Raw genomic sequence first — 9,447 nt, 5'->3', positions numbered from 1 at the left:
AGAGATGAGCGCTGTGTTAAAATTAAAGTTACTGTCTGCAGCCTGCAGGATACCGATTTATTAATGTATACTACTGTGAGTGGCGGGGAGGGGGATCTATGGATGACGGCCCTGACTGTTATAGGGAGGGGGATCCGTGGATGGCACTGTTATGGGGGGGGGTCTGTGGATGACACTTATGGGGGGGGGGTCTGTGGATGACACTTATGGGGGGGATCTGTGGATGGCACCATTATGGAGGGGGATTTTTTTTTCTAAATTAAGAGTAAAAATAAAAAACCTGTTTATACTTACAGTGGAATGTTTTTACTTATGTTTTTTTTTGAGTGTGTTTGGGAAAAATAAAGTGGGACGGTCTGGCTGAAGTCCAGGGCCACTTTATTGTCCCAGTCCATCCCTGTCTGATATTAGATGACAGATATTGGTGGCCTAACTTGTCGATAGGCCATCAGTATAAAAGGACTGGACAACCCATCCAAGGGAATAGGAAGAAAAATCATGATTAGATACTTCTGGCGGGGGCCTATAAACAAGTGGAACAAAGGTTTGGGCATACTGAAATCCAACATGCCCATTCCTAGTTTCCACTATAACCCACTATCAATTCTAGTTGTGCCCATACACATTAGAATATTGGCAAGACCTGTCAACATTAGTCTATTGTATATGGAAAACTATAGTCTGTTAGTTCTCCATGGGTTAAAAGAAGGATCTCAAACCGTACTCAGCTTAGTCCACTCAATCTATTTGCATCAGCATCAGCAAGATACCACACTGCTGTCGATTAGAGTGATACATTATCTATCTATCTATCTATCTATCTATCTATCTATCTATCTATCTATCTATCTACTTCTTAACATTTAAATTGCAATACTATTAAAGTTATGCAAACCGAGGAAGTAGTAGGTGTGCTAAGATCTTCAAAAGATTTCATTTCCACGCACATATGTTACATGCGCCCCTTTCCATTTGAAAGTATTGACTTGGTTCCACAAAGGTGGCTTTCAAAATGTCCACAGTTGTTCAAAGATGGCTTAAAGTGTAACTGGCGGTTCATTTTTTTTTATACTCTAATAGTATAGTACACCCTGCGGTATAAATGCATTTGTGTTTTAAAATTTAATCATTTTCAGTTTTACCTGATAATAACTCCCACAAATGTGTGCTACTTTCCTATTCTGCAGCCTCTTCTCACAGCATTGTCACGTGCAGCCGTCTCCTCTGTATTATAAGCAGGAGACGGGAGAGCACTGGGAGGAGGAGCACAGCCCTGAGTGCCTGGAGCCCGGCAGAAAGTGGAGGGGGGAGGGCTGCTGTAGAAGCTGCTATCTCCTGAATGGTAACAGCTAGAAACATGCAATTGGTCTTGTTTAAAAGCTGACATTCCAGGCTTTCATACAAGACCAGACAGCTAAAGTCCAAGCAACAGAGGAGAAATCACTGTTAGAAATCGAGTTGGGAATAATTGCTGGTAAAATCAGCTTATTTATTAATTTTATTTATTTATTTTCCCTTTCAGCTTTATTCACAACCCATATCTCTAGCTGGTACCAAACCAGAGATATGAGCAGCTAAAGCAGCCCCCCCCCTTCCTCCCTGTCAGTGTGGAGGGGAATGAGGGAGCAGATACAGAGCTGACAGGTGACTATTAAGAGGCTAAAACAAATGCTTACTGATTTCATGTAATTGCAGGGCTTGTCTCTGGCTAGCTGTATGTGAGAGGATACACACTGCTCTGGGGTAATGGAGGAAGTTATCTACATTATGATTGGTCCTGCTAGTTCTTGTGAGGAGAGCAAGGGCTTATGGGAAGTGAGGGAAATACAGGATGGCCTCAAGGACAGGGCAAAGATCACCACAGGAAGTGCAGCAGAGGCCATCTTAGGAAGATGCTGAAAGTGAGGCGCAGAGAAATAGGGTTTCTAAGGGCTGAATACAGACATCAGAAAGGTAAAATTAACTGAAAAATAAAGCTTCATGAATACCTTCCCTTCGGCATCACATGTATTAGGAATTTCATTTTTGGTAGTGAAATGGCAGTTACACTTTAAGGACAACAAAGCAAAGGCAATGGAGGGTAATGGCCATCATGAAGCCCTGACCTTAATCCCATGAAAAATGTATGGGCAGAACTGAAAAATCATGTGTGGGCAAGGAGGACTACCGACTAACTCACATCAGTTCAGTCTAGGAGGACAAAACTTGTGGAAGGCTACATAACATGTGTGAACCTTGTTATTCAGTTTAAATGAAATGCAACCAAATACTAACCATGTGTAACTAAACTTCTGAGCAACTGATGTGATAAAAGAAATAAGAACAAAAATAAATCATGCTGCTTGGCGAACTACAAATGTGTTTTCTTATGTTTTTTCTTGAAGCAATGGCTTTTTTTCTGGCCACTTTTCCATAAATTCCCAGTCTGTAGAGTTATATTGATCCTATAAACATATATTTCTATCTCTGCTGTGGATCTTTGGAGTTCTTCAGTGTTATCATTGATGTCTTTGTTGAATATCTTATTAATGCTCTCCTTTCTTAATCAGTGAGGTTTGGTGGGCGGCCTTTTCTGGTTAGGTTTGCAGTTGTCCTATAATTTTTTTTATTTTATTTTTTATTTTGTTATAATGGATTCAAAGGTACTCCCAAGGGGTGTTTAAAGTTTGGAACATATTTTTATAACCCAAACCTGATCTATATTTCTTCACAACTTTATCTCTGACTTGTTTGGAAAGCTCATAGGTCTGCATGTTGCTAGTGTTGCAAACTCAGTCAACTTTCAGAATGTGTATTTGTATTCACATCATGTGAATCGTGTGACCCTTTGCACACAGGGGGCCCTTATTCAAATAATTATGTGACTCTTGAAATTGATTGGTTGGACAAAACATATGGACGCAAATATTTTTTAGTTTGTATTTAGTTATTTCTTTATATATATATATATTTTTTCAAATAAGATATTTTTTCATTCCATGTCAGGTCCATTACATAAAGTCTAAATTAAAATCAATTTTCCATTCAAGTTGCAATGCAACAGGAAGAATACTTTTGCAAGGCATATATAGAATATATAGCATTTTTCTTAGCATTATTAAAATCACTTTCTTATCTCCTGTGCAAATGAAGAAACTTGTTCTTGCTGTTCTACTATCACACTCGCACAGAATATCTCTGTTGCAAGCTGTTATTAATTTCCATGTCCAGATACAGCTTTCTACCTGAACTTTGAATTATTTTCAGGACTCAATTACCCAGGATATATGGCTGCCATGTCTTTAAGGCAATTCTATTTTTTGCCTTCTGCATTTATAGTACGAGGCCTGCCCCTTGATACCTTTTGCACAGAATGTTCTTAAAAATATCATCTTAGTACTGTAGTAATACAGTAATGCCACAGATTTTAAAGAAAAGTCATTAAGGGAGTACTCAGTACTAGGAAATATAGCTTCATGGCATGGATACATTTTTCAGAGCGGCTTCTAAATGTGTTGCTTCTTTTTTAAAAGTGAAATGAAGAGCACCCTCGATTCCAGATTAAAGGTTGGAAAAATCATCAGAATTTCTGCTCTCCAGGGAAACGTGCCACCTATGGAAAAGTTCTTACCTTGCTTCATGGATGGTGTACCTCTAACTCGCAGCAGCTATCAGGAACCGCGGTGTCAGGATCTCCTTGCATTTGTTAACTATTACATAAAACATTTTTTGAATCTATGGGCACACTCACATGATTATATAAAAGTTTCTTTAATTCATAAATGTCACTTGTGTATATCACTTGACCTCCTTGTTCTCATGTTCCTCCTTCTGCTCAGCCGCACGTCTGTAGGGTTCTGTAGTGCTTACATTGGGTGCAGGGGTGCTAATCTTAATCCATGACTTGATGAAAAATGATGTTTTGACTACAAAGGCTCAGTTCACATATCTTCTTTCTTGCACACTTTTGAAATGTGGAAAATCTCTTGGCGATTATGCTAAATGCGCCAAAAGGCTCCCAGGACCCAGAATATGTCAAATAGTGTTGGCATACTTTTTTTTTTTACTGCTTAGCAATACTTAGTATTATATGCTTTCCTCTGCAGAGTGACACAGCAAAAGCCTTTATACCACGTGGTATACATTTTTTATAAAGGGAGTTAATTGCTGAGGTATACCTTTGTAAGCATATGGTAACATATGGAGGCTTCTGACAGATGTACAGGGAGTGCAGAATTATTAGGCAAGTTGTATTTTTGAGGATTAATTTTATTATTGAACAACAACCATGTTCTCAATGAACCCAAAAAAACTCATTAATATCAAAGCTGAATATTTTTGGAAGTAGTTTTTAGTTTGTTTTTAGTTTTAGCTATTTTAGGGGGATATCTGTGTGTGCAGGTGACTATTACTGTGCATAATTATTAGGCAACTTAACAAAAAACTAATATATACCCATTTCAATTATTTATTTTTACCAGTGAAACCAATATAACATCTCAACATTCAAAAATATACATTTCTGACATTCAAAAACAAAACAAAAACAAATCAGTGACCAATATAGCCACCTTTCTTTGCAAGGACACTCAAAAGCCTGCCATCCATGGATTCTGTCAGTGTTTTGATCTGTTCACCATCAACATTGCGTGCAGCAGCAACCACAGCCTCCCAGACACTGTTCAGAGAGGTGTACTGTTTTCCCTCCTTGTAAATCTCACATTTGATGATGGACCACAGGTTCTCAATGGGGTTCAGATCAGGTGAACAAGGAGGCCATGTCATTAGATTTTCTTCTTTTATACCCTTTCTTGCCAGCCACGCTGTGGAGTACTTGGACGCGTGTGATGGAGCATTGTCCTGCATGAAAATCATGTTTTTCTTGAAGGATGCAGACTTCTTCCTGTACCACTGCTTGAAGAAGGTGTCTTCCAGAAACTGGCAGTAGGACTGGGAGTTGAGCTTGACTCCATCCTCAACCCGAAAAGGCCCCACAAGCTCATCTTTGATGATACCAGCCCAAACCAGTACTCCACCTCCACCTTGCTGGCGTCGGACTGGAGCTCTCTGCCCTTTACCAATCCAGCCACGGGCCCATCCATCTGGCCCATCCAGACTCACTCTCATTTCATCAGTCCATAAAACTTTAGAGAAATCAGTCTTGAGATATTTCTTGGCCCAGTCTTGACGCTTCAGCTTGTGTGTCTTGTTCAGTGGTGGTCGTCTTTCAGCCTTTCTTACCTTGGCCATGTCTCTGAGTATTGCACACCTTGTGCTTTTGGGCACTCCAGTGATGTTGCTGCTCTGAAATATGGCCAAACTGGTGGCAAGTGGCAGCTTGGCAGCTGCACGCTTGACTTTTCTCAGTTCATGGTCAGTTATTTTGCACCTTGGTTTTTCCACACGCTTCTTGCGACCCTGTTGACTATTTTGAATGAAACGCTTGATTGTTCGATGATCACACTTCAGAAGCTTTGCAATTTTAAGAGTGCTGCATCCCTCTGCAAGATATCTCACTATTTTTGACTTTTCTGAGCCTGTCAAGTCCTTCTTTTGACCCATTTTGCCAAAGGAAAGGAAGTTGCCTAATAATTATGCACACCTAATATAGGGTGTTGATGTCATTAGACCACACCCCTTCTCATTACAGAGATGCACATCACCTAATATGCTTAATTGGTAGTAGGCTTTCGAGCCTATACAGCTTGGAGTAAGACAACATGCATAAAGAGGATGATGTGGTCAAAATACTCATTTGCCTAATAATTCTGCACTCCCTGTATATGCCTGAGAATACACCCAACATATACCTATAATGTACGGTAGAAAAAAATGGACATGTGAAGAAAGCCTAAGTTGTGTACGCAATGTATTTTAACCTAAAAACTGTGAAGACAAGTTTACGGGTTCTTGCATGGCATAACGTGCATTAGGCTACTTTCACACTAGTCAACCAATATTAACCGGACAGATTAATATCAAAAACATCGGACCCCCAAGGAGTCATAATAATCACCAAAAAAATGAATGAAAATAACTTACATATGTATGAAGATCCAAACAACTTTATTGTAAGTATATATAAACATATAAACAATACATACATATATAATAAAACAGGCAGCACAAGGCGGGACACACAGATGAGTAGCAGGACCCAAGGAGAGGCCGGGAGATCGATGCACAAAATAGCATACCTCAAAACCTCATAGCAGCAACGCCCCAAACAAAGTGCAAAGGAGGCGATTGTGGAGATTGAGGTTGAAATAAAAAGGACAAAGTATAAACATACCCTGGATGGTGCAGAGATCTCTCGGCCGACTCCTGACCCAACGCCGTTTACTTTCACACTAGCAGCACGGACTTTCGGCATGCTGTTCCGTCGGGTGAACAGCCTGTCGGATCCGTCCTGCCGCTAGTGAACGCGTGCCCCCGGACTGTCGTTCCCATTGACTATAATGGGGGCGGGGCCGAGTTCCGGCGGAGACACGGCAGCACACGGCGAGAGGCTGCCGGAATAAATGTCGGACATGTCGTAGTTTTATTCTGCAGCCTCTCGCCGTGCGCTGCCGTGCCTCTGCCCGAACTCCGCCCCTGCCCCCATTATAGTCAATGGGGACAGAGCAGCAGTCCGGGGGCACACGTTGACTAGTGGCAGGACGAATCCGACAGGCTGTTCACCCGACGGAAGAGCCTGCTGGAGGTCCGTGCCGCTAGTGTGAAAGTAGACTTAGCTGCCAGGCTTTACTGCTGCCGATGACAAGATAAGCAAGAATGGTGAAAGAGAAGGTATGTCTTTCCCTTGGGCCCTATAGATCCTGAGGCTGTACCACATACTGACTACATTAGTGTCTACTTTATCCAGCAAGGCCACCTACATGGTGACTGTGCTCTGAAATTAGCAAGACCTCCTAATTATGTGCTCATCAGATCAAACTTAAAGGGAACCTTTCACCTGGATTTTGTGCATAGAGCTGAGGACATGGGTTGCTAGATGGCCGCTAGCACATCCGCAATACCCAGTCCTCATAGCTCTGTGTGCTTTTATTGTGTAAAAAAAAAACAATTTGATACATAAGCAAATTAACCTGAGATGAGTCAGAGCTTGAAAATATGACTCTTCTCTGGTCACACAAGTGAGATATGACTCTTTTATGTTCATTTGCATAAAAAGCAGGAAGTACAAAAATGCATAATACTTATTGAATTCATCTGCATATGAAATTAAAAGTGTAATTTATATGTTTAGGGTAACACAATGAACATTTAGAAACGCTCAGTGAGGGTAGCATAGTAGAGGTGACAGGTTCCCTTTAATGTCATTTATCTGTTTTCATTATACATTTTACTGAAACTATTTTTTCTTTTAGCATTTGGCTGCCATTGTCCTTTAAGATCAGCTAGAAGATCTTCATTATTTTATAATCATATCCTTGGAAAATAAAATTCTAATCTTCTACCTCATGTCATGAACATATGTTCCTCTCTCATTGCAGTGACATAATGCAAGTAAATGAGATTGTATGTTTTGTCAGGAACCCAAACTACGCGCCTGTGATTTAAGAGTTTATTGCTACACTTCTTTTTTTTTTTGCTGTTGACACCAGTACATTCAAATCAAGAAACTAAACCTTGCCTGGGGCAAGAAAGCTTACTAAAATATAGAGTACATGTTGTGGAAATGATCACAATTTAGAAAGGATGAGTTTGTTTATCACTTGTAACTATAATGCGGTTTCAAACTGTGAGTCCTAAATGATTAAACTGGAGATGACGGTTAATAAAGGCTGTATTTGTACAAACATACTGTTTTTATATATGACATTTTGACTACAAATAAAAGGACTAAAGAAAACATAAAATGCTTTTATGCCCATGCTCAGGAGTGTACTGCTATGCAGTACACAGAACAGGTTTGATATACTGTCATTTGGTTATTTGAAATGTTATTTTTTTTGCCTACTCAATAGTATTGTATGGATAGGTCACAGTTAACAACCTTGATTCAGTCCCTTTAGGTTTCTAGGAGATGGACCTGGGTCCTCATCTAGTCAGTGGACAGTCTATTGCTGAGGACTAGGCCTGAGTCCCAGAGAACTATTATTTCTGAGACAGCTACAGCTAAGAAAGCAGATTTATCCTAAGTGCTCCAGAGAGTGAAAGAGAGGGAAGATTAGACAGTCCAAAGTCTGCAAGGTGGTGCATTGGAGTCAGTCAGCAAGGTACTGTGTATGTTTAAGACTGATATAGACTTTGCAATTGTGAGAAAGAATATTGCCCACACTCTTTTCCACACTTTGGCCAGCCGTATTTTAATTCTGTACCCCTCAGTCCAGGAATTACAGAACATCTACCAAGAACCTCATAGCTAGCTTAAGGTTCTGCAGAAAAAGACTTTATAACGAGAGACAGGAGAAGAACCACAACCACCATCATTGCTGCTATTGATACATAGCTATTGAATGGTGCCTTGTCCTTTTGGATGTACTACTGTATCATGCTAATCCCACTGGGGCTCAGGATCTAAGTTCTCTATCATTATGTATTTGGAGTGTGGGAGGAGATCAGAGTACTCAGAGAAAAGTCACACTTACACAGGGAGAAGATACAAACTCCATTCCAATGTTGTTCTTGGTTGGATTTGAACTTGCAGGGCACCAGTGCTAACCAGTAAGCCACTGTGCTGCCCACTCTGCCCTTTAGTAAAGAGAGACTCATTTATTTACTACAACACTCCTTTCTTGCACACTGCCGAAGCACCAACTACCACCAGGCAGGAGCCTCAGCTCCAGAGTGTGCCCAGAGGGAAGAAAGGGTGCACCCTCCCGTCACTGCATGGCCCTAGGAGAGTATTGGTGTGAGAATGGCTGATCTGATTCATGTGTACAATCATTATTGCTAGAGCCACTACCACTTCCATCCTCCACACATTGCTCCTGGGCTGCCGCATACACTGTGCACTAAGAGCGCCACAACCAGCACCATCTTATTCATCCTGCAAGAGGATGGATATGGCGGGGCTCACCGCAAAGTCTCAAAGACTGAAAGTACCAACTAAAACACCTATCCAAATCTAGCCAAGTGTCCTGGCTGGTAGCTTCGGGTTCAACCAAATCAAACACAAAGGCTTGATTTTATCATTTGCAGTGGTTTTGGTGTCAGTTTTAAATCTGTCTTTGCTTTGTGAGGTTGAGACAAATTTATGAAATGGGGAACAGTAATAATACATTTGTCGCAAATGCAATGTGGTGTAGGCCTATGTCTGTAAAAGTACACCAGGGAGTTTCTTGATGTGGAAGTCGCAAAGATATACACCATTTGTGGCATTTTTACGCCATAAAACTGGTGTAGCAGATTTGATAAAAGTCCCTCAAAATGCCCAATTCTGATCTGTACCAGTGGGTTTGAACAAGGCCTCTGATACCTTTCTATCTATAATCAGTTGCTATAGGATTAAAGCTTGAAAAC

This window comes from Bufo bufo, chromosome 3 (genome assembly GCF_905171765.1).
Source record: "Bufo bufo chromosome 3, aBufBuf1.1, whole genome shotgun sequence".
NCBI classification, from domain to species: Eukaryota; Metazoa; Chordata; class Amphibia; order Anura; family Bufonidae; genus Bufo; species Bufo bufo.
The sequence above is the reverse complement of the archived record's forward strand: the minus strand, read 5'-3'. Positions refer to the sequence as shown.